At 46.2% G+C, this 26,953-nt stretch overlaps 1 pseudogene; it reads left to right on the forward strand.

Moving 5' to 3' along the window:
• Window positions 1-26,953, forward strand: part of LOC141155532 (cytochrome P450 2C23-like) — a 68,005-nt pseudogene that overhangs the window by 26,436 nt on the left and 14,616 nt on the right.

Genomic DNA, 26,953 nt, shown 5'->3' on the forward strand with positions numbered 1-26,953 from the left:
GAGAGAGCCTTCTTAAGTAGTCTTGCCTTTCATTGGACACACCTGCCAAACTAATTAGCACAGGTGTCTGCAATTGCTTACAGTGATATAAAGAGCCCTGACACACATCACCATCAATGAGTTTAACTGACAAACAAACAAATTCTTCCCTTATCACTCCTAAACACTTTTTGCATAATAATTTGGAACGCGGTGTACATGTGCTTTTCCACAAAACACCAGTGGTTCACGTAGTGAATCTTACAGTTCTAACTTGCCAACCGTGGTCTGTATGGAATTGTTCAATAAAGGGCCCAAAATTAAGATAACATAGATGGGAGAGGTCTCTATGAATAGGAATTCCTAAGTATTTGATACCCTGTGAGGGCCAGGCAAAGGGAAAGTTGGACTGGATGGAATCCTATATGGATTTAGGGAGGGAGACATCGAGGGCCTCAGACTTCGCTGCATTGATTTTAAAATTTTACCATGTAACAAAGTGATCTATTTCAGCCATAACAGCAGGGATGGATATATGTGATTGAGTGATATATACTAGGACATCATCAGCAAATAGAGAGCACTTGTACTCGATGCCTCCCACCTCAATCCACCTAATATTGGGGTTATGGCGAATTGATGAGAGCAGGTGCTCCGTCACTAGGATGTATAAGAGAGGGGACAGAGGACATCCCTGCCTTGTCCCATTGGTGATTGTGAAAGGTGATGAAAATGTTCTGACGCACCCCCTGGGCCTTGGGACACCCGGAGCCGGACCCTTTTTGGTGGATGCTGGTGGTTGTAGTCTTCGTGGCGGCGATCCGGTTCCGTGGCTCAGGGCGGTCAAACCAGTGGCGGAACTATTTATGTGGTTTTGATGTTTAAATGTCCGACTACGCCACCCGTGGATTGCGGTCAGAGTGAACCGCCGCTACAGGGCAGATCGCTAAGGCTGTTGTTGTGGGTGCAGCAGAGCGTAGCATAACTCCCCACGGGAGGAGTATAGCCTCAGGGCAGTGTATGCGGAGGATGGGGGTGATGGTGCAGGGCAGCAGCAGTAACGACACGGAGTCAGTGATGCAGTTTAGGGCCTTTACTCACAGTTCTTTTTATCCAGACCACGTCTGCAGGTAACGGCTGCCCACGTCGTACTGTGCTCACCAGGTGAGGGGCTCAGACAACTCCCAGATAACTTTGGAGCGCTTCACAGGACCCCCTTTGTGTGTCCTTTGTCTGGCCTTTCTTACCAACACTTCTGTCCGGCTGCCTCGGGCCTCCTCTTGGTAAACTTGGCGCCAGTTTCCCTGACCCTATGTGGTGCCTTCCTAGCGGGTGGAGCAAGGGGCTGCGCCACATAAAATGTCAGAGCCTCCGGTTTCTAGCTGAGGGTCGTTTCCTGCCTCCACTAGTTCGGGGACCGGTCTCCCCCTTTGGCCTGACCCCTCCACGCAGGTGGATTCGGGCGTGCGGTGGCGACTCGCCCGTCCGCACCCCTGGGATCCCTTCATTCCTCGTTCCTGGAGCCTTCTCCGCTCCTCTTCCTTCCTTCTCCCTCTTGCAGGCCTGGGCCTCTGTTACTAGGCCCGCCTCCGGAGCAGAGCTCATGCAGAGCCCCTGCTCCCTGCCACTTCTGCTCAGACTTCTCTGCACTGAACTAAGATGGTGCCCACCTTTTATACTCCCTTCTCAATGCACCCAGGAACTGCTTCCTCCCTGCTCCTGCACTGCAGGGTTCCCCTTCCTCAGTGTTCCCTCCCCCCACTCCAGCCAGGGACAGGGACTGTCGTGCCCATCTCAGGGGCATATTGGTCGCCCTGCCCCACGGCAATGTGGTGTAATGCATGCAGGTGTCGGGTCCTGATCCACACTCCATCCTTATCTGAGAGTGAGATATCACACCTCTGGGTGAGGTGCAATACGTCTGTAGCAACCGAGCCCTCGGTGCTACAGTTCCATTTATCTTCAGCCTAGGTGACGTATTGTGATACAGGGCCGTGATTTTGGCTATAAAAGGGTCCCCTAGACCCCTACCCCAAGCTTTTTAAGAGAATCATATATGGCATGCCAGGAGACTCTATGGAATGCTTTCTCAGCATCCAACGAGAGTATCTACTTACAAATTTTTAACTGCATCTAGCCCAGGAAATACTTTGTGCCTAGTAGCAGTGTCTGCTAGTCAGCGGATTATCCCGGCTGTTAAGCAAGCTACACCACCTGTAGTTTGGACACTTAATTTTTTCAAAGGAAATGCTTCGGGACCACGGGATACTTAGTGAAGAGCATCAGGAGGCACCCCAAGGCATAGGGGCTGGGACTGGCACTAGGATGCCTTGCGGTGGACAGCCGAGCTCGATCCTTATAAAAGCTTTTTAACTGCAGCAGCTTTAGTGGACGCTACTGGAGCTGGAATTACGCGGCTGCTGGCATGAGACTTGCCCTCCAATAGATCCTTGTAAATGGATTTAAAGTGTATTCATTCAAATTAGAGGGACAATTTAAATTAAAAAGCTTAGAGCTGCCTCCACCACAGGGGGGCTCTCTCGACCCACCAGCGGACAGGCACCAGTATTGGGAGAGGGGGGCTGGCCATCAGGGTTCACCGCGGCTCTGGCACAAACCCGGCGACACGGAGGTGGCACGGGCAGGAGCGGACTGGCCGTCTCGGCTTCTCACTTTTTGGATTTTAGAAGGGCATGACATGCCTATATCTGTGTCTCCCCCTCCTTTTACTCCTCCACCTCTTTTCTTTTCGCATGACTATATGTACTTGTCACTTTTCCATGTGTTAGTTGTGTCTTCTGAGCAGTTTGTCAGCTTTTGGACACCTTTGAAGGTGTTTTCTATGTGTTTCTATGTGTTTTTGTTTGCCTGCCATTGGTTTTAACGGTGTTCGAAGGTGCTCGACGAACAGTTCGACGAACAGTTCGGCGAACACACGGGTGTTCGACGAACCGAACCGAACTCGAACACTACGGGGGTGGCTCAACACTAGTAACCATCATGCCTGACGTCCTCTACAAGAGGTTCTGGTCCATGGACGACCTACGTCCCCCAGCTACAAATCTGTCTGTATATGCCTCAAATGGAATCCCCCTTAACCTACTCGGGGTTAAGAATGTGACTGTAAAGTTGGGGAGAGTGAAGCTGAAGGACCAGGGACTAATTGTAGTAGAGACTAATCCTGATGACACCAACCCGTATATGGTACTAGGCACTAATGTTGTTGGTAACTGTTTAGGAGAGGTTGTGTTCTTACTCCAACAGATCGCCGACACTGCCAGACCAAGACAGAGGAGGGCATTGCAAAGGGAGATCCGAGTCCTGATGTATCAACAGCAAGTGAGGTTGACAGACGGTGAAATCGGTAACGTGCGGGTAACAGACCCCATACCCATTGTCGTTCCCCCAATGAGTGAAATGCTCATCTGGTGTAGAGCTGCTATAGGTCTAAGAGGACAGAGCTACCAGGCAGTAGTAGAACCCCTTTACTCCGAGCATAGACCCACGCTCTTAACCGCCAGGGGAGTGGTAGAAGTACATAATGGGAGGGTGCCCGTCCGTCTTCTCAACTTAGGGGAAGATGAGGTCAGACTGCCACGTTATGCCACTGTTGCCAAATTACATGCTGACAATAACAATTGCATTCATTAGGCGGAGTCCTTAAGCTCACCAGATGAGTTACAGGATAATGACCCTGCAACCCAGGTGGAGGATTGGTGTCAACAGCTCCATATTGGGACAGACACCAATCCTGCCCATCAAAAACAGGGTGTCCACCGGGTGGTTCAAGAATACTCACAGGTGTTCAGTAAACATCCACTTGACTTCGGGAGGGTTAAGGGGGTTCAACATCATATCCCCACAGGCAACCATTCCCCAATCAAAGAACATTATAGGCCTATACCCCCAGCTCACTACCAGAAGGCAAAAGAAATGCTGTATGACATGAGGAAGGCGGGAGTAATAAGGAAAAGTTGTAGTCCCTGGGCGGCTCCCCTAGTGCTGGTTAGGAAAAAGGACGGGAGCATGAGAATGTGTGTAGATTACCGTCAAGTAAATCGCATAACACATAAAGATGCATACCCTTTAACACGCATAGAGGAGTCCCTAGCTGCCTTAAAGTCTGCAAATTACTTTTCCACCCTTGACCTCACTAGTGGGTACTGGCAAGTAGCTGTGGCTGAGGAGGATCGGGAGAAGACGGCCTTCACCACCCCGATGGGACTCTGCGAGTTCAACAGTATGCCGTTTTGACTCTGCAATGCCCCCGGAACGTTCCAGAGATTGATTGAGTGCTGCCTGGGACACCGCAACTTCGAGACTGTGTTACTTTACCTGGATGACATATTAGTGTATTCCAGAACGTACGAGGACCACTTGAAACACCTGGCAGAGGTATTTGAGTCACTGTCCCGGTACGGGATGAAGTTGAAGCCCTCAAAGTGCCACCTGCTCAAGAGAAAGGTACAGTACCTGGGGCACATTGTCAGTCCGGAAGGGGTAGCACCAGACCCGGAGAAAGTCACAGCCATCCAGAAGTGGCCGGAGCCGAAGAACCTCAAGGAGGTTCGTCAGTTCTTGGGACTAGTAGGATACTACCGAAGGTTCGTAAAGGACTACACTAAGAAAGCAGCTCCTCTGCAAGACCTCCTGGTAGGACAGTCCCCCAAAGGCAAAAACCACCTATTCCACTGGGGTAAGGAGCAAGCTGAGTCGTTTCAGGAGATGAAGGAGATCCTGACAGGCGATGAGATCCTAGCCTACCCTGACTACAGCCAACCATTCCTGCTGTATACAGATGCCAGCAACGAAGGTCTGGGCGCTGTCTTAAATCAGAAGCAGAATGGCCAAGAGAAAGTGATCACATACGCAAGCAGGAAGCTCCGCCCTACTGAGAGGAACCCAGAGAACTATAGCAGCTTTAAGTTAGAATTCCTAGCCTTAGTCTGGGCCATCACTGAAAGATTCAAGCACTACCTGGCCTCCAGTAAGTTCACTGCCTTTACTGATAACAACCCCTTGACCCATCTTGAAACAGCTAAGTTGGGGGCACTGGAACAACGATGGATAGCTCGGCTGTCAAACTACCAATTTACAATTAAATACCGGGCGGGCCGCAAGAACGCCAACGCCGATGCCCTGTCTAGGATGCCTCACCAGTCAGACATGGAAGAAGAAGTGGATGACCTGGAGGAAATAAAGCTACCTGCCTTTCACCGGAATGGGATGATCCATGAGCAACGAGCCTTCAGGAAACAGTGTGGGAAGACGTTAAACCCCCTGCCTCACCACAGCTGGAAAGAGACCCAGGACAGTGACCCGGTTGTCAGCCATATCAAACAGCTGATAACCCAAGAAGGTGCCTCCCTGGAAAAAGATGCGTCTTTACAAGCAAAGCAGCTGTGGAACGAGAGAAGCCGGCTGTTTATCTACCGTGAGAAGCTGTGCCGGCGGTACGTCAATCCAAAAACAAATGAGATGGTATGGCAGATAGTAGTCCCGAAGACAGACATCCAGATGGCATTAGAAGCTTACCACGATCAGGCGGGGCACTTTGGCTGGAAAAAGCTAGAGACCATGCTGAAATGTCGATTCTACTGGGTAGGAATGCGCAGCTCCATTGAGAGGTGGTGCCGGGACTTTGGACCCTGCTGCTTAAGAAGAAAAGACTTCAGCAGCCAGAAGGCACCCCTGCAACACATCAAGACGACTTGACCCCTGGAGATCGTGGCCCTGGACCATGTCAAGCTCTCCCCCAGCAGATCAGGGTACTCCTATACTCTGACTATGGTGGATCACTACTCACGTTTCCTGGTGGTCGCCCCCGTCAAAGATCTGATGGCAGAGACAGCAGCAAAGACGTTCCAAGAGTATTTCTGTAGACCCCATGGTGGTTACCCTGAGCAGGTGCTGATGGACCAAGGCCCGGCCTTTGAGGCTGAGTTGTTCAAGGAGTTCTGCCATCTCTACGGTTGTAAGAAGATAAGAACTACACCGTACCACCCACAAACCAACGGTCTCTGTGAAAAGATGAACAACATCATCATCGACCTGCTAAAGACCGTACCACTTGAGGAGAGAAATCAGTGGCCAGACCTACTACCTGATCTAGTGGATCTGTATAATCATATACCAGTGAGTTCCACCAATTGCACTCGGGCATATCTCATGCGGGCAAGGCCAGGAAAGCTGCCCATGGATTTGGAGCTTGGTGTTGTTGAGCCTGAAGCTGATATGACCACTGAGGACTGGGACACCACCAGACAAGAACAGTACAGAAGAGTACAAGCTTGTGTAAAGGATAGTCTTACTCGGGTGAGAGAAAAGCAGGAAGCGCACTACAACAAAAACGCACCTGCAGAACCCTTCACACCAGGTGAAACAGTACTAAAAAGGAAGAGACGTAACCACAAACTTGATGACCAGTGGGAAAAAGACCCCTACACTGTTACCGTCAAGGTTTGACAACAAAAAGACCTGCATAATCAGTCGAGATGGAGGAAAAACATCTGCTACAGTGTCCAGGGACCACCTAAAGTTGTGTCCAGAATTACTGAAACCCCAAGAAAAAGTGCCTCTCACAATCCAGGAAGAACCTGAAGAAGCAGTGATACACACTGACCTAGGAGACTTCCCAGCTGATTGGCCTCAAATAGGAGGTGCAGTAATCATTCCAGTACTTCAATTCTATGAACAGCCAGAAAACCCTCCACAGCAAGTTGTACCTGTAAGTGCTGCAGAAGAGCCAGCTCAAGAAGTATCCCTGGATGAAGGATCCCCGGCAGGAGCAGAGCAAGAGGGCCCAGCCAATGGTGAACTTGCCAGTCCAAGAGAGAGGTTAAGGCAGTTTTATAACATGGTCACCCGTAGAACTGGTAGAGTAACTGAGAATACCGACACTGACACCCCACAGACCAAGGCACTATGCAAATCAACACGTAGCACGAGAGTTAAACCCCCTGGAGGTACACTCAGTAAATGGTAAAAATTTCTGAAAATGTAGATAGTTACCCCTGCGGTATTAAATTGAAATGTATTAAATTATAATGTACTGAATTAATTGTTTATTTTCGTGCATATGTTTATCAATTTGTGTCCCACCTTATTAATTACTTTCTTATTTGCCTAAAAACTGCGTGGCTGAGGACTGTGTGCAGCCCAAAAACTGCTTTTGTAAATAATTGCATTCCCTAGAGTGCCCTTTTAGGTGACCTCAGAAGAAAAACCTGTCTGGAGTGGCTCTTTTGGAGGTCCAACTTGGGATCTTCATGCCCTGCAGCCACCCCAGGGCCTACGTAGAGGGTTTAGGACAGGTCCCTAAAAATCACCAAGTACTCTGCCCAGTGAGATGGACATCCTTCTTGGGAACCTCACCACAAGTGTAACGGGTCTGGGAGGCGGAACCTCTGAGCTACTATACAAGGGGGCAGTCCTTGTAAGGGAGCGGGTGGCGACCAGGGAAGACGGGCAGGAGGTCACAGCAGGTGACCGGGACAGTCTCTGAGTGAACGGGCTGGAGGTCACGGCAAGTGACCGGGGCAGTCTCTGAATGTACGGGCAGATGGTCACGGCAAGTGACCGGGGCAGTCTCTGGATGAACGGGCAGATGGTCACGGCAAGTGACCGGGGCAGTCTCTGGATGAACGGGCAGATGGTCACGGCAAGTGACCGGGGCAGTCTCTAGGTAAAGGGTTGGTACGACCTGTGGCGGCTGATGGTAGACGTGAGCTCCCAGGTGAGCAGGCGAGAGTCTCTGGATGAACGGGTGGTCACAGCTTGTGACGGCGGAGCCTCCAGGAAGACCAATAGACAGGCGGCAGATGAGCGCTCCCAGGTGAGCGAGCAGGAGTCACTGGACAGGCAGGTGGTCACAGCACGTGACGGCGGAGCCTCCAGGTAGACTAGCAGGCAGGTAGCTGGTGTGTGCTCCCAGGTGAGCGGGCAAGCTGGTCCATAGACAGACTGACAGGAGATGGAAGGCAGACCGTCGGACCTCAGGCAAGCAGGCAAGTGGCTGATGTGCGCTCCCAGGTGAGCGGGCAGGCTGGTCCTTAGACAGACTGACAGGAGTAGTAAGGCAGACCGTCGGACCTCAGACTAGCAGGCAGGTAGCAGATAATCAGGCAGGAATCTGGCAGGTAACTGGCAGGTAACTGGCAGGTAACTGGCAACGAGACCTGAGGGCTGAAGCAGAGTAGCGAACAGTGCAACAACATTGCTCGGGCACCTCCATTTTGGAGGAGGTGCCTTAAATATGGTGAAGTCCTCCGGCCATTGGCCGGGGACTCCTTAGGACGGCGCGCGCGGCCCCTTTAAGAGGGAGGGAGAGCGCGCGCGCCCTAAGCACAGTGGACGGGAAGGAGCGCGCGCTGCCAGCAGAGCGGGAGGAGGACGCCGGGCACGGAGCAGGGAGGTGAGGGGAATAGCGTCCCTGCCTAGCAGAGGGCAGGGACGCCGGCGCTACAACAAGAGACTTGGATTCTGAGGACGCTTTGCATTTGTTATGTAATGTTTAAAATTCGTGAGTCCCATAGAGGAAAGATTGTTCTTGTATTGCTTATGTTTCCCATTGTTTTATAAAATGTACTTCAGCCCGAGAGTGCTGAGTTTAACTAGAGGGGAATGTGACGCCCAGCTGCGCTTGGTATCACAAATCCTAGAAGGGTGTATTGATGGATTCCTCCACAAGAGGCCCCCATAACCATTCACACATCTCCACCTTCCACCTCAGACCACCAGAGGGAGCCCTTTAGGGATAGATAAATAGGGAAGGTGGAGCCAGGCAGCAGTTGGTCTAGACTGGAGTCGACAGGGAGCAAACCTGTTGAGATAGTTCCTGCAGAGTGAGACACTGAAAGCGGTCAGTCTGCAGTGGAGCACAGTCCAGACTCAGTTGTAGCTCAGAGCAGTGAGCTTTTGGTGTGCCGGTGCCATAAGATCGGTGAAGCGCGACAAGCTGCCGTTAGTGTGGGTAGCCTAGTGAGGGCCCGAGTAGGCCGAAGGCGAGTGGAGAGTTAGTACATAGGGGGCAGAGGAGCTTAAATGGCTCACCCCGAAGAAGTTACCGGACACCGGGTCCGAAGCTTACCGGGATCTCTATGACACAGTAAGATATAACCGGAATCCCTGGAGAACTACAAGTCCCAGGATCGCTAAAGTGCTGATACGTAATAGAGCCAGGAGACACATAGGCCCCGTAAGTCGGAAGCGTGTACTTCAAGAGAAGGCTCTACCACAAAGTCAGCCAGCGCAGGACAGAGACCAAGTTAGGCCTAGTTCCAGGCAGGTCAGAAACTTACTACGCAGAAGCAAGAAGCAGGAGGCCCAAAACCCGCTCATTGGGGAGGATCCTGACATGCACCCTTCACCCTAGAGTGCTCCGGGACGTGAATGAATTCCATCAGTGAAAGGTGCTGAAGTGACCATTGTGTCTGTCCCTGTTCTTGCTCTGACCCGGCTGGGTCTCGCCTGTCCTGCATCCCTCTTCATATACTGCCCTGAGGCCTAGCTCCACCTGTGGGGAGCTATACCATAGAGCTGCCTTATCATCGGCCTCAGTGGACTGCGCAGCGCTGGTGATCCTCACCAGAAGCCACGGGTGGCGTCATGAACTTTTATAACCTTAACAAAATTTTCATCCTTTTTAAGGAGAGACCCCAGGGTATGGGCCCGGGAGCCGACCACCGCGACATCTCTAAGGCTAAAGGCCCGGGTAACCGAGTCAACCCCATTTCCCCTCGGCTAGTCAATGTCCTCGATGCTGCTACAGCTTCTGAACATGTGCTACCTAAAGAAAGGAGAACAGGAATCCCCATGTATTTTTGTGTTGTGTATGAGAAACATCACAGCAGATAGTCTTCATTCACTAGCTCAGACACAACTGAAATAGGTCTAGGTAGGAGAAAACCTATGAAAAGCATAATACATGCCATAGTAGCTAAAAATAACGTTATTTCTCATGTACACATGGAAGCATATTATGAACTGTTCATCGCAATTACTTGTGATGACAGAATCTGATTAAACTTAAATTCGACAGTTTGATAGAAATTTTAACTAAAATTTAGATTGACATCAAAATATTTTAATGGGAATTAAATATTCATTACAGAAGCACTCGCATTAAACTTTTTTTTTTTTACAAAATCTCAGTAAATGTATATATAGGGTCATGTATATGCATTAATATACTCATGAATCATTGTCTTCCATGGATTCCAATGCCACTCTGGTCTTCTCCTGTGTCACGTAATGGCTATTTCTACTTGGCAGTTAACTTTGGGCTCCATAGGCTTACATTGTAACGGCTCATTCAGACATCTGGCAAATCAGTCTGAGATTGGACCACAATCCATGGACTAGCAGTGACTCTTCTGACCCATGCGTGACAGCCTCATAGAAATACATGAAGCTGTCACGGAGATCCATAATCAGTCTGTGCATTGTGGTTCAGTCCTGGTGCCATCAATGTTTTATTATAAGTGTGTCATCCCTGGAAAAACACGGACATGTGCATAGCAGCATAGCTTATAATGGGTACGTGTTCTGTCAGTGAAAGAAAGGGATATCACACGTACTGGAAACACGGCCATGTGAATGAGGCCTAATGCTGTACTTAGACTTAGAAAGGTCAGGGTGCTTGGCTTCTCCTGAAATGTGTTGAAGGGGTATTTTAGTTATCAACTATCCACTTGAGTTGATAAATATTTAACTAATGTTGGTCTAACTGCTGAGACCACCAACTTTTGCACATCCTCAAGAAAACACTGTTCTACTGCCGCTAATGCTGATACCTCTCATAGGCACACTGTCAATAGCGTTCTGTTGCCAGAGCTTGAAAAGTTGGTCTTGCACAACTCCTACCATCTTGATATATACTTTGCTGTTGCTACCACTGACACTAGAGTCACTCATCTCCTGTCCATTGTGTTCTCTATCTATACTACACTGCTGCTGCAAGCGGGACATGCCCTTGCCTGTGCTATCATACTCTATACCATGATACCTCTGCTGATAAATACATCTCGTGCCTATCCATTGTGTTCTGTCTTAATACAGTACTGCTGTGCACTTCATCCTGCACAGTTTAAATATAAGAAACTTGAAACTGCTCCCAAAAAAGGGACAATTTTTGCACATCTTTTTAAAAAGCCATTGTTTCTTCACTTTCCAAGCAAGAAACATGTTACAACTCCCAAAAAAAGTGACAATTTTTGTACCCGAAGTAATCAAAAAGCCATGTCTTCTTTCTTATTCAACTCATGTATTTAATGAGTGGCAGAGTAGTCATCTGCCTCCAAAGATTAATCATTTTTGGATTTTTTTATATTTTTAATTTAAAATGCATAAAAATGTCTTTCAATGCAATGTGTTATTAAGCATTCTATCAGCTACTATCGTTTACCCCGAGTCACATATGTTAAGGTCACTTTGATGTTACTAAGGTTGTGTTTGCTTAAAAGAGTTCAAAAGAGGCTACAAGACTTTGGAGGTTTTGCAGTTCTTTCAATTTGTTGTGAAATGATTGAATCAATTTTTTGGGAAAAATTTGTCAAAGTTAATGAAATTAACTTTGAAAGAATTGCTCATTTTTAAGACAACCGCATGTCCATCTGAGAAAATTGGTCTGATTATGCTAATCAGTTTGATTCATTTTTCTCGGACGTGAATAATAAAGAAAAAAATGTCTCCATCTTCTCCATGTTGTCAGTCCATAAATTCTTCTGAGTGAGGTCAAATTTTTTTCATGGCCGATAGACTTGAATGGTCAACTGCTATCCGATGAATGGCTATCCGATTATTGGGGGCAAATCATGCAGGCTGAAATTTTTTCCTTGGAGGAAAATGTCAGACATGTGTATGGTCTCATTGAATAACAATGTTCCAAATGCGATCTGACGTTTTGACAGCTTGCACTCGGACAGAAACTACGGTCATCTGCACGAGACCTAACAATGGGTCATTTATTACAGAGTAAGGTGTTAGTAGATTTCAATTTGTATGAAGAAAATAACAATACACTTTGGTATTTTATAAAGGGTTAACATTTGCCAATGGAGAGTCATGGACTTACTTGAGACAGTTTTCTCTCCTGACCTTAAGGGATTTAGGAATGGGTAAAAAGAGTTTAGAAGAACCTCTACAGGCTGAGGCCCAGCACCTGGTGAATCACTTCAAAAGCCTAAATGGTAAGTGTCCAATTTCTTACTTTCGTATTTAAAATCAAATCTCAACAAATCACACCCTGTATCTTTTTAGGACAACCATTCGACCCCAGTACCAATGTCATTTGTGCCTCCTCTAATATCATCTCAAGATTAGTGATGGACAAACGTTTTGACTACAGTGATAAGAAGTGGATGGATACCCTTGCAGACTCACGGAAAGCTTTCCACATTATGTCATCAACTTGGGGTCAGGTGAGGCTGCAGTTTTGCCAATTACAAGGGTAAAATAAATATAAGAATTTCATTTGATTTTTGAGAAAAAAAGACTTTACAGATTAATAATGAATATTAGAGTTTACTTAAGTGATATGTTAGGGATGCCTATAAAAACTCCTTCATTGTAAGTTTCTCAAAAGAGTTGGGTGATCTACAAAGCCCATTATTCATGAAAGATAGAAAATTACAGGGCACTCCTATGTGGATTAGAGGTAGATACAACTAACAAATGTTTGTTAGTTGTATATGGAGGTAGCTGCTCATAGTAAGCACCTGTACACACCTATTTCTTGTTTTGGACGTGCCGGTCAGTTTTTTTCTGTTAACAGGCAGATACAGTCATGGCTGTAAGCATTGGCATCCATGAAATTGTTCCTCCCAGAAAATTATTGCACTTATACATGTTTTGTTATACACACGTTTATTTATTTTGTGTATATTGGAAAAACACTAAAATAAAATGAAGAAAAAAAAAAGGCAAATTGGACATAATTTCACACAGCACCAAAGATGGGCCAGACAAAATTGTTGCCACCTTTCCAAAATTGTGGGTAAGCAACTTTGTTTCAAGCATGTGATGCTCATTCCAACTCACCAGTGGCAAGTAACAGATGTGAGCAACATAAAAATCACACCTGAAACCAGATAAAGAGGGGAGAAGTTGACTCAAACTTTGCATTATGTGTCTTTATGTGCTACACTAAGCATCACGAACAGAAAGAGAAGAAAACTATCTGAGGTCTTGAGAACCAAAATTGTTGAAAAAAATCAACAATCGCGAGGTTACCAGTCCATCTCCAGAGATCTTGATGTTTCCTTGTCCACAGTGCGTAACGTAATCAAGAAATTTACAACCCATGGGGAGGGTGTACAAGTCAGCACAAATATGAACCTTTAATCAATCACAAGGAAGGAATGTGACGTGATTTTCTATTTTTCATGAATATTGGAGTAATATCGCATCCATGCAAACATCACTGAGTAGAGTGACATGCAACCTTTTAAAAAAAAATGCAACACCCCTTAGACAGTTCCCAGAGTGGCCTCCTTTATTCTCACTTTAGGTTGGATTTCCCTATTTGAAGGAAAAAATCCGTCAAATATTAAAAAAGCCATATAAAATATTTATAGAAACGGTGAAGAAGATTGCATGGCTTCAACATTTTAGAATTAGGTGAATGTTTCTGTTGGGTCTCCACCATTTAGTCCAGGAGCCAATTTTAATTTATGATATATGAACTCTATGTATAGTCCTATTCATTACAACTTTTATTTTCTTTTAGCTATATGATACTCCCTGTAATAATGCAGTGTTTACCTGGACCACATAGAAAAACATTTCAACTTCTTAAATGCCTTAAAGACTATGTGAAGGAAAGCATCAAGACCCACCAGAAGACACTGGACCCAGCCTGTCCCAGAGATTACATTGATTGCTTCCTTATCTGAATGAATCAGGTCAGTACATATCTACAACTGCTGTAGTGGTTATAAGTGAACATAATTAGGGCTTGAAATCTCCAAGATGTATAGAAAGAGTTAAAATATGGCAGCTGGAGTCTTGACCCATTGAGGCATACCTAAACAATGATTGTCCAGTGACTTACGGTACTTTACTAGATTCATATTTTTACCATTCTTCTTGCTTCTTCATTACATATGCCATTGGGGTTAACTTCTGATCGGTCTCCCTCTTACCAAACTGTCCAGAATGCGTCAGCCAGGGTCGTATTTCTGCCCAGCCGTTTTCAGCGATGCCTCCTTCTTGTGCTAGTCATTACACTGGTTGCCCATTCGCTACAGGGTCCAATATAAACTCATCGCTCTCACCCACAAAGCTTTCTATGGTTCTGCACCGCCTTATATTTCCTCTCTCATCTCTGTCTATCGCCTTACACATGCCCTCTGTTCTACAAATGACTGAAGACTAACATCCCCCTTAATCCGAACCTCGCACCTCCGTCTCCAAGACTTCTCTCGTGCTGCACCAGTTCTCTGGAATGCTCTACCTAAGACGATCCGACTGATGCCTAGCCCCCACATCTTCAAGCGCGCTTTATAAACCTATCTCTTTAAACAAGCTTACCACTCCAACTACTCAGAAAATGAACTTTCCCCTGTTCCCTCCTTCTAAATAGTATCCAGAATCTGCTCCCTCCTATTCATCTGTCTCCACACCCTCCATGCACACGATAACTGCACTCAATACTTGAATATTGCACTTAAGCCTACTGGCTGATGACCGGATCATGCAGCTTTATATGAAAATCCCTATTTATTATAATTGCTAGACCTGAAATAACAAGCACTTCTCATCTATTGTGTCCCGCCATTTCCTTGTAGATTGTAAGCTTGCGAGCAGGGACCTCACTCCTAATGTAACTATTTAAAAACTGTCTTATCTTGTATTTAAATTACTGTCTGTATATGTCCCCGCAAAATTGTAAAGTGCTGCGGAATATGTTGGCACTATATAAATAAAAATTATTATTAATTTAAAAAAAACACTAAGGTGACATAGATTTATACAGGCAATTCAAAGGCCCCATGGAATACTTAATTTCCCCTGTGGTGCCACATTATCACAGATTGTAGGTGATCACTGAGGATTCCAGCTGTAGAAAAAAAATAAGTGATACGTTTCTAAGAAAATAGGATTGTCAAAAGTAGAAAACAACTTCAAGATTTCATTGCAAGTCCAGTTGACGTCTACTCGACACTTCTAGATATTCTATGATTTGGCTATGACATAATTAAAAGTGTAAAAGTGTTCTTGCTAAAATGATGGTTTGCTTTTTCCTTACAGGAAGAAAAGAACCTGAGCACGGCTTTCCACGTAACCAATTTGATAGAAACTGACATGTTCATAGGAGCTTCGGAGACCACTGCAATTACAATACATTTTGGGTTATTGATACTTATCAAATATCCAGAAATACAAGGTAAATAGAGCAAATACCTCTGTTGTAAGCTTACAAATTCTAAGTAAAGAAAAACGAGTGGCCATCATTACTTTAAGAAATGAAGGTCACTCAGTCCGAAAAATTGGGAAAACTTTGAAAGTGTCCCCAAGTGCAGTTGTCTAGCCCAGGGGAAGATGGGGGATGACTCGGTACCCGGGCCTTTAGCCTGGCCTTTAGGGATGTCGCGGTGGTCGGCTCCCGGGCCCGTACCCTGGGCCTCTCTTTTAAAAAGGGGGTTGATATCTGTATAGTTTATAATAGAAAGAGTTCGTGACGCCACCTGTGGCTTCTGGTGAGGATCACCAGCGCTGCGCAGTCCACTGAGGCTGTTGATAGGGCAGCTGGATGGTATTGCTCTCCACAGGTAGAGCTGGGCCTCAGGGCAGTATAGGAACGGGGATGTGGGACAGAGAAACTCCGCCGGGCCAGAACAAGAACAGGAACGGACACAATAATCACTTCAGTACCTTTTACTGGTGGAATTGCAGGCACTCCCCAGAGCACTGTAGGGTGAAGGGTGTATGTCCGGATCCTCCCCAATGAGCAGGTTTTGGGCCTCCTGGTTCTGGCTTCTGCGTAGTAAGTTTCTGACCTGCCTGGAGCTAGGCCTAACTTTGTCTCTGTCCTGCGCTGGCTGACCTTGTGGTAGGGCCTTCTCTTGGAGTGCACGCTCCCCACTTACGGGGCCTAAGTGTCTCCTGTCTCTGGTACGTATCAGCACTTTAGCGATCCTGGGACCTGTAGTTCTCCAGGGATTCCGGTTAATCTTACTGGGTCATGGAGATCCCGGCAAGCTTCGGAACCGGTGTCCGGTAACTTCTTCTTAGGGGTGAGCTAGTAAGGCTCCTCTGCCCCCTATGAGCTAACTCTCTACTCGTCGCCTTCGGCCTACTCAGACCCTCAATAGGCTACTCACACAAACGGCAGAGTGCCGCGGTTCACCGATCTTATGGCGCCGGCACACCTTAAGCTCACCTCACTGAGCTACACCGAGTCTTGATCTGGATAAGCTCCACTGCAGGGTAGGATGCAGGAGCTGGAACAGGCTTTTGTCCTCTGAGGTAACACGTCTCAGACTGCACTGGACTCACTGCTAAACCAGAATCGACTAGCTCACACAGACTGTAGTCTCAAGACTGAATTTTCGGCTGCCTGGCCCCACCGTCCCTTTTATATCTCCCTAAGGAGCTCCCTCTGGTGGTCTGAGGTGGAAGGTGGAGATGTGTGAATGGTTATGGGGGCCTCTTGTGGAGGAATCATAGAATCATAGAATCATAGAATCATAGAATGGTAGAGTTGGAAGGGACCTCCTGGGTCATCTGGTCCAACCCCCTGCTCAAAGCAGGATTCACTAAATCATCTCAGACAGATGTCTGTCCAGCCTCTGTTTGAAGACGTCCATTGAAGGGGAACTCACCACCTCTCGTGGCAGCCTGTTCCACTCATTAATCACCCTAACTGTCAAAAAGTTTTTTCTAATATCTAATCTGTGTCTCCTCCCATTTAGTTTCATCCCGTTGCTTCTAGTCTTTCCCTGTGCAAATGAGAATAAAGATGATCCTTCTACAATGTGACAGCCCTTGACATATTTGTAGACAGCTATTAAGTCTCCTCTCAGTCTTCTTTTTTGCAAGCTAAACATTCCCAAATCCTGCAACCGTTCCTCATAGGACATGGTTTGCAGACCAGTCACCATTCTGGTCGCTCTTCTCTGAACTTGTTCCAGTTTGTCTATGTCTTTTTTAAAATGTGGTGCCCAAAACTGTACACAGTATTCCAGATGAGGTCTGACCAAAGAGGAGTAAAGACCGATAATGACTTCACGTGATCTAGACTGTATGCTTCTGTTAATACATCCCAGAATTGTATTTGCCTTTTTTGCTGCTGCATCACACTGTTGACTCATGTTCAGTCTATGATCTATTAGTATACCTAAGTCTTTTTCACATGTACTGTTGCTTAGCTCTATTCCTCCCATTCTGTATATGCTTTTTTCATTTTTATTGCCCAGATGTAGTACTTTGCATTTTTCCCTGTTAAAAACCATTCTGTTGGTTGCTGCCCACTGCTCCAGTTTATTTAGGTCTTTTTGAATCCTCTCTCTCTCTTCTCTAGTATTAGCTATCCCTCCTAGCTTTGTGTCATCAGCAAATTTAATCAGTTTACCCTCAATTCCTTCATCTAAATCATTGATGAAGATGTTGAACAATACAGGTCCCAGGACAGAGCCCTGTGGTATCCCACTTGAGACATTCATCCAGCTGGATGTGAAGCCATTTACAACCACCCTTTGAGTCCGATCACTATGCCAGTTATGAATCCACCTAACAGTTGCCTGGTCCATTGCATACTTGGTCATTTTTTCAATAAGGATGGTGTGAGATACTTTGTCAAATGCTTTGCTGAAGTCAAGATATACTATATCTACAGCATTTCCCTGATCCACCCAGTCAGTGATTCTGTCATAGAAGGAAATTAAGTTAGTCTGACATGACTTGTTAGTTACAAACCCATGCTGACTCTGGTTAATCACTTCATTCTTATCCAGGTACTTACATACATGATGTTTAATAATTTGTTCAAAGATCTTTCCTGGTATAGAAGTCAGACTCACCGGCCTATAGTTCCCTGGGTCCACCTTCTTCCCCTTTTTGAAGATAGGAACAACATTTGCTCTTCTCCAGTCTTCTGGGACTTCTCCTGTTCTCCAAGAATTTTCAAAGATTATGGAGAGTGGTTCTAAAATTTCTTCTACGATCTCCTTCAGTACTCTGGGGTGTAATTCATCTGGACCTGGAGACTTGAACTCATTTATGTTAGCTAAATATTCCCTCACAATCTTTCTGTTTACAGATAACTTGGATTCTTCTATTCCTTAAAAAGGACAGTGAAAATCAGTTGATGTTACATTTTCTTTCTGAGAGAAAACAGATGCAAAATAGGAATTAAAAAGTTCGGCCTTCTCAACATCCTCTCTTACCATTTCTCCATTTTCATCCTGTAAAAATCCTATAGCATCTTTGACTTTTCTTTTACTTTTGACATACCCCCAAAATCCTTTTTTATTGCTTTTGACATCTCTTGCAAGCCTTAATTCATTGTCAGCTTTAGCTAACCTGATACGTGCCCTACAGGATCTGCAGACTGCATTATAATCTTCTTTAGATATGCCTCCCTCTTTCCATTTAATAAACATTTCTTTCTTTCTTTTTAGCATGTGTTTAAGTTCTGTGTTCATCCATCCTGGTTTCCTTAAATGCTTCCCATTCTTCCTACTTTTCGGGATTGTTAACGATTGTGCTTTGAGAATCTCATTTTTAAAAATTTCCCATCCTTCCTGGACATTTTTGTCCTTAAGGACATCCAGCCATTGGATCCCTCCTATTCTCTTTCTGAGTCTCTTAAAATCTGCCTTTCTAAAAGCTAACCTTGAAGTTTGAGTCTTCACATGTCTTCCTCCTCTAGTTATCCAAAATTCTATAATAGCATGATCGCTGCCTCCTAGGGTCCCAGCCACCTTTACCTCCTCAACCATTTCCTCCCTGTTTATAAGGATTAGATCCAAAGTAGCAGATCCCCTTGTTTTCTCCCCTACCTTTTGGAAGATAAAGTTGTCAGCAAGAGAGGATAAGAATTTGCTTGACCTGTTAGTTTTACTTGAGAGAGATTCCCAACAAATGTCTGGATAGTTGAAATCTCCCATGACCACTACGTCATATTTTTTGGAGAACTTGGTCATTTGATACATAAAGAGTTCATCCATATCTTCAGCTTGCCCAGGTGGCCTGTAGTAAATGCCTACAATGGTGTCCTTTCCGTTGTTCTCTCCTTGTATTCTTACCCAAACAATTTCCACAGAACTCCCAGTCTCTGAAGCTTCAATCTCTGTGCAGATATACGCTTTTCTAACATACAATGCGACACCTTCTCCTCGTTTATCAATTCTGTTTCTTGCAAATAAGTTGTATCCTTTTATCCTTTTATTCCAATCATGTGTATCGTCCCACCAAGTTTCAGTGATTCCAATGACATCATATTTCTTTTCCTGCATTAGTAGTTCCAATTCTCCTTGTTTGTTGCCCATGCTTTGTGCATTTGTATAAAAACATTTTAGTTTGTGATTGGTTTCTCTTCCTCCCATATTTTTATTTAGATTTTTTTGTCTTTGTTCTTTCTTTCCACTTCCAGTAGCAGAGATCTCAATAGTATTTGTCAGCTGTATGGCTTTTTCTGGCCTTTTGCTTCCCTTCCCACATTGTTCTAGTTTAAAGCTCTCCTGATGAGTGTAGCAAGGCGACTTCCAAATACATGTTTTCCAGTCTTCGTAAGGTGCACCCCATCTCTAGCAAGTAGTCCATCGTATAGGTAATTCATCCCGTGATCCAGAAATCCAAATCCTTGTTGACGGCACCATTGACGTAGCCAGTTGTTCACCTGTAGAATCTTATTCCACCTCATTGTTCCATGGTCATCCACTGGGAGGATGGATGAGAAGACCACCTGCGCTCCCAATTCTTTCACTTTCTTGCCTAAGTCTTCAAAGTCACTGCAGATGGTTTCCAGGTCCTTTCTTGCGGTGTCATTTGTCCCCACATGTATTAGCAGGAATGGGTAGTGATCTGTAGGTCTGAAGAGTCTTGATATCCTGTCAGACACATCTTTAATTTTTGCTCCAGGAAGACAGCACATTTCTCTTGAGGTTATGTCTGGTCTGCAGATAGCGGCCTCTGTTCCTCTTAACAGGGAATCCCCCATGACCACCACTCTTCGTTTTTTCTTCACAACATTCTTCTTTCTCCATCCAGGAGGATTCTGAGGACTTACAAGGTTATTCATTGCTGGCAAAGTCTTATCTTGCTGTATTTCTTCAAGGTTCTCCTGCGTGAGAGCCTGGTACTGGTTCCTGAGCAGTATGGGTGCTGACTGCCTCTCGATCCTCCTGCTTCTGTGGGTCACATGCTTCCATTCCTCTGTTTCGTCAGGTGCAGTTCGAATTTCTTCTCTTTCTGAATCCTTCAATACACCCTTCTGGGTCTGTGATGCCAAGCACAGCTGGGCTTCACACAGTTGCAAAAACCATTAAGCGCTACAAAGAAACTGGCTCACATGAGGACCGCCCCAGGAAAGGAACACCAAGAGTCACCTCTGCTTCTGAGGATAAGTTTATCCGAGTCACCAGCCTCGGAAATCGCAGGTTAACAGCAGCTCAGATTAGAGACCAGGTCAATGCCACACAGAGTTCTAGCAGCAGACACATCTCTTCAACAACTATTAACAGGAGACTTTGTGCAGCAGGCCTTCATGGTAAAATAGCTGCTAAGTAGAGATGAGCAGTGTTCGACTCGAACTGTTCGCCAATCTCAAATTCAAGCTATTTTGGGCTGTGTTCGAGCCGTTCGGCGAACCCGAACGATTTGAAAAAAATTCGGCTGTTCGAGGTTATGTTCGATAACTATTCATGCTCCAAAATCATAACTGGATTTTTTCTCAGTAATGCTGAAAATTAATGTTAATACGCAGTTTGAGTGTACAGCAGGGGGAGGGGCAGGGGATGGATCTCTGCAGAAATAATGAAGATCTCCATTTTTTTTCTCTTTCCCGCATTTACAGTGGGAAGGTGCAATCTGTCAGCCTATCAGCAGTGCACACACGGAGCGAACTGCTTTTTTTCACACAAGCAAGGGCATGTGTCATTGGCAGTGTATGTCAGATGTCCTTGCCCTATAAGACCCAGCCATTTTCCCCATCGCCACCATTTTCTCACTGCTGCAGCTGCGTGTTAGACGGCACCGCTGTTGCTGTGTGCGCTATACTTTCTTAATTGGAAGCTAATTTTCGCACAAATCTACAGATAGCTTTGGAGTAGGAAATAGTTGTGATTGCAGTCCTTTTAAGGACTAGGTTACATAATTTCTTATGACTTTTATCAGGCAGGTCTGTGCTCTTAAATAGATAGGTTGGGAGTAAAGACTAATTGTAATTGCAGTCCTTTTCAGGGCTAGGTTACATCAGTTTCTATCACTTTTTGTCAGGCAGGTCTGTGCCAGTGCTGTGCAAGTTTTTTTTCACAGCATTTGGCTAAATCTAGCAAAGCAAATTCTTTTTGTCCTCTTGCAGTGTGTGTTAGTCAGTCGAGAAGCCTATCTGTGTTGCAAGCTACACCACCTGTGTATAGAAAACAAATTTTTTTACTGCACCTAGTGAAGTAAAACCTTTTGGGCATAGCATCATTCTATTAGTCCATCTATACTAACCTCCACCAGGTTGCAAATTCAAAATAATTTTTATCTGCATCTAGCTCTGAAAAAATATTTGGGCTTCGACTTGTAGCAGTGTGTGGGACTTGTTCTATTAGTCCATCTATACAAACCTCCAGCAGGTTGCAAATTCAAATTAATTTTTATCTTCATCTAGCTCTGAAAAAATATTTAGGCTTCGGCTTGTAGCAATGTGTGGGACTTGTTCTATTAGTCCATCTATACTAACCTCCAGCAGGTTGCAAATTCAAAATGATTTTTATCTGCATCTAGCTCTGAAAAAATATTTGGGCTTGTAGCACTGTGTGGTACTCATTGTATTAGGCCATCTATACCAAGCTCCACCAGCTTTGAAATTAATAATAATTTTTAGTTGCATCTAGCCCTTAAAATAATTTTGCTTCCCAATAGTGGTAGCAATAGAAATATGGGGCCCGCGCCTGGCTAACAAAAATATACGCTTCATAACAAAAAACACCAGCCTAGCGCACTGCATTAATAAGATGGCATCATCGTCTCTCCCAGAGCTAGGCCTACTACGCCGGATAGCATTCCTGTGCCTAAAACACAATGTATGGGTCCGCGCTAGCCACGATGCTGAGGGGTCTAAAGCTGCTGCTAACGCTTTATCACAATTCAATTGGCAGATTTTCACAGAGCTCTTCCCCAACGCCCACTCATCGGGCAACAGTTGCCCACCCTCCCTATGGGATCTAGTGGCGAATAGTTGATGCCATTAATCAGAGCGTCAGTTGCCCCGTCGATGTGGCAAGCATACGGTAAGGCATGGGAAGAGTGGACTCGACTAGTAGCAGGCAGACGGGTTGACCAATGTGAACAAGCCAGATCACAAGTCACCATAGAATTTCTCCACCAGCTAATGATGAGGGGCATGTCAGGGGCGTCAGCGCAGCGGTGTCTGACCGGAGTAGCATTTCACTTCCAACTACTGAATTGGGGAGATGTGACAAAGATTCATCATCAGACAATCCATAAAAGGGTGGAAAAGGGGTCAGCCAAGTCAGGAGTGTAGACGTCCCGTCCCGTGTCACTAAAACTGATTTCTCACATCATATCCCTAACACCATTAATATGACACTCACAATTTGAAGCAACACTACTGTCTACTGCATTTGTGATCACCTTCTTCGAGGCGCTATGCATAAGCGAATTAGTCCCTCAATCCAAAATTACCACCAGTGGAGGCTTATTACACCAGGACGTAGTCATAGCCAATAATGCAATACGTCTACGCATACTCCAATGGAAAACGGTTCCAGCGGGCAGGGGCACTTGGGTACTTCTACCAACAAATGGTACACTGAGTCGGGTAACAATAGTAAAAACATATATAACCATCAGATCACAAAGTAATTTCTTCCTATCACACATTGATGGATCGCCATTATCAAGATACCAGTTCCAAGCTATATTTAATAAATGCCTAACATCGGCAGGGAACCACCCCAAAGATTACGGGACAGACTCATTCCACATCGGCGCGGCCACGGAAACAGCAAGAGCAGGACTGTCAGAAACGGACGTTCAGAGGAAAGGGAGATGGCGATCCATGTGTTTGGTGAGATACATAAGACCGGACTTGTTATCCCAGCGTGGTTTGTTTCTTTTACAGGTGACGCTAAGTCAACAGTGTGGGTGATAGGCCACTCGTATATATATTGGGCAGAAAAGAGGGTGAAAGTCCACCCAAGTGGGAGGAAATTAGAGTTTCATAACACATATTTCAACTGGAGAGGTATTAGAGGCCTGCTATGGCCACAGGTTCTAATGGAGGTAATCAAGGTAGGGAGAGAGGCAAGAGGTCTGGTCATCTTAGTTATACAGGCCGGGGGAAACAACCTAGGTCATCACAAAAGCGCATAACTAATGGCAATAATGAAACTAGACACTGAGCGCTTCAGAGAATTTTTCACAAAACTAACTATAGTATGGTCAGAGATTGTGCCGATAGCGGTATGGCAAGGTGCGTGAGACATCACGGCCATCGAACGGACAAGACGGGTAATAAATATTCGGATGGCAAAATTTAGAAGAGACAGAGGTGGTGTAGTGATACGACACCGACAACTGGAAGGAGATAAAGCAGGCCTCATATGGCCCGACGGTGTTCACTTAATGGATATTGGACTGGACATATTCCTGTCAGGACTCAAGGACGGAGTGGAACAAGCATTAAGAGTGATGGGTGGGGGTCAGAGTCCTGCATACGAGTACGCAGGATCCTCCGTGGCCTGGAAATAGAAAGGACATGTTCTTATTAGATACACAGGTGGTGCAGCTTGCTTCGCAGCTGGGCTACTACGCCCAAAGTATTGCCTAGGCTAGATGCAGTTAAAAATTCTACGCTGACTAGCAGACACTGAAGCTTTGAAGCAGACCTCTGAATAAACAGCTCTTCAGACTCAACCATCTGTGTTACCCCAAGCCATAGTGTATGTAGTTTCTTACAGGTAAAAGGGGGGGGAGAGCGACCCAATCCACCTGAAATTGACGATGCCAACGTCACGTAAGACACAGCAAGAGGACTCCAAAAAGAGTCTCCATTTTTTCCCAAAATTGTGGCACAGACACCACTTAGCCCTAGAACGCATACCTTGGGCCTCGCAGGCCCGCCCTGTTAATTGTTTTCTATTTTCTGCAAGATTACTTTAGTTAGAATTTTGAAACTCTAGATATTCTTCATGTATTAAGTTGTTTGTCATTTGAGTTTGAGCTATTCCATGTTATTTGCACACGGGCCTAAAAGGCTTCAGGTATGTGAAAGTGTAGATTTTTATGGTCATGCATTCTAGGGTTAAGTGGCATCAATTGCCCAACAGTTACTTAAAACGGTTGGTGAGGTGATTTTACCAAATCCTCAAGCTTTTAGTTTCCCCAGGATGACACAGGGGTAGAAAAGTCCTTGCGAATCCATGATTTGTTCATCTTTATGAACGTGAGTCTGTCTATATTCTCAGTGGACAGCCGCGTGTGCTTATCTGTCAGCACACGACCAGCAGTGCTGAACACAGGTTCAGAGAGAACGCTGGCTGCAGGCCATGACAAGATCTCCAAGGCGTGAGTGGCGAGCTCTGGCCATTTTTCCAGATTGGAATCCCAAAATGAGCAAACATCCAGTGACACAGTCATGGCTTCGATGTTCACTTGGAGATACTCCTGTACCATCCTCTCTAGGCGTTGACTATGTGTCAGACTTCTTGTCTCCTGTGGCCTTGCAAAGGATGGTCTAAAAAAGTGTTGAAACGATTCCACAAAATTGCTGTTACCAGCAGATACTGTGTTACTGTTACGGTTTGAGTGATGAAGACTCGACAGTCACACGGTTTGCAAGTTAGAACTGTGAGATTCACTACGTGCACCACTGGTGTTTTGTGGAAAAGCACATGTAAGATTCTGCTACAGCGTCTGCAGATACTCCTGCATGCGTGAATCCCTTTCTATGGCAGGAATTATTTTGGCAACTCAGTAATAAGGATTACTTCGAATTCTGACAATCCGAGGGTCATGTTGCAGGTAGTGCAGCAAGAAGGCACTCATGTGTCTTGCGCATCCAGGAGGACCAAGTCCTTGTTGTGTTGGTAGCGAGGTAAGAATCATGCTTCCTTCCTTTGCCCTCTCCCCCCCAACCTCGCACAACAGAAATGTAATCAAGGTCTCCCTCATCTGATGAGTCTTACATGCCCATCGCCAGTTCGTCCTCCACTTCTTCCTCAGCTCCTGCACCTTCCTCAATAGTTTGGCTGCTACCATGCGCCCTGGTTAATCCCTCTCCCCCACCCTCCCATGCCTGCCGCCTTCGTGCTGCCGACCGTCTGGACTTGGAGATGTTATCCCTTCCGCATACGACTCCTCCACTACTTCCTCCACCTCCTCTTGTCCCACCACCTGACTCTGAATTCTGTTTAATGTGTGCTACAGCATGTAAATCACCGGAATAGTCATGCTGATAATGGCAACGTCGTCATCTTCGTCGCCATTTCAAAACTGTGCAGAAGGGTGTATTGCGCCCCTGAGGGTTTAGTCGCCTCAGAGTTACTGCATCTCACCCAGAGGTGTGGTATCTCACCCTCAGGTAAGTAAGGAGTATGGCTCGGGACCCTAACACCTGCATCCAACACATACCCGCAGTGGGGGTAGGGCGAGATTGCTCCTAAGTGAGAGCACAGTCCCAGGCCCCTAGCTGGCAGGAGGGTCCTATGTAGTGGGTGCTTAGGGGAGCAGCTTAGGGGAGCACATGACAGGGAGAGTATAAATAGGAAGCCATCTTAGAAAGAGCAAGCCAGTCAGAGGAGGAGAAGTGACAGGAGCAGAGGCTCTGCATGAGCTCTGCTCCGGAGGCGGGCCTAGCCTTGGAGGCCAGGACTGAAGGAGAGAAGAGAGGAGTCGGAGCAGGAAGGCTCCAGGAACCGAAGGGACCCTAGGGGTATGGGCCATGCAGAAGGCCACCCGTACGCCTGCTGCTACCAGAAGGTAGAGGGGTCAGGCCAGATAAGGGGAACCGGTTCTTCAACTAGCGGAGAAATAGCAAGGCTCAACTAGAATCTGGAGGCTGCAGCATTTCATGTACTGCAGGCCAAAGTCCACACCAGTCTCACTAACAAGGTAGCCACATAGGACCCAGGGGACGGAACACACGTCACCCGCCAAGGCCCGAGGATACCGGATAGAAGTGTCACTGGGTGTGAGGTGCAGGGAGAAGGCCAGAGAAAGGACACACAGAAGGGAATCCTGCTAAGTACTCTGGAGCTATCTGGGGGTGGACTGAGCCCCTCACTAAGTATGCACAGCACGATGGGGGAGATTGCTCTGGTACCTGTAATCTGGACTGCAACAACTGTGAGTAAAGATCTTGGGACTGCATCACACGGACTCTGTGTTCATTACTGACTCCCTGCACTACAACCACTATCATCCACCCACACTGCCCTGATGCTACACTCTTCCTGTGGGGAGTAATAAAACCATTGCTGCAAAACCACCAGCTTCAGATGACTGTTCCTCAGCGGCGGCCCCTTTGGCCGCACTCCACAGGTGGCGTAGTCGGACATTATAAAACCCATATATACAAATTACCCTTGGATTGACCACCCTGGGTCACGGACCGGGTCACCGCACAGTGACTACAACCCCCAGCGTCTACCGGCCCGGCTCCGGGTACCCCATGGCCCAGGGGACACGTCAACTTCATAGGTCCCTGATCTGAGACCACTCCTGCAGCGTGATTTGCCCCACCTCTGGATCTCGTTGGCCCAGGCTATACGTCAGAACGTATTGTACCAGGGCTTGTCGG

This window comes from Phyllobates terribilis, unplaced genomic scaffold (genome assembly GCF_046119375.1).
Source record: "Phyllobates terribilis strain yellow unplaced genomic scaffold, ASM4611937v1 Scaffold_7__3_contigs__length_470593459, whole genome shotgun sequence".
Classification (NCBI taxonomy): Eukaryota; Metazoa; Chordata; class Amphibia; order Anura; family Dendrobatidae; genus Phyllobates; species Phyllobates terribilis.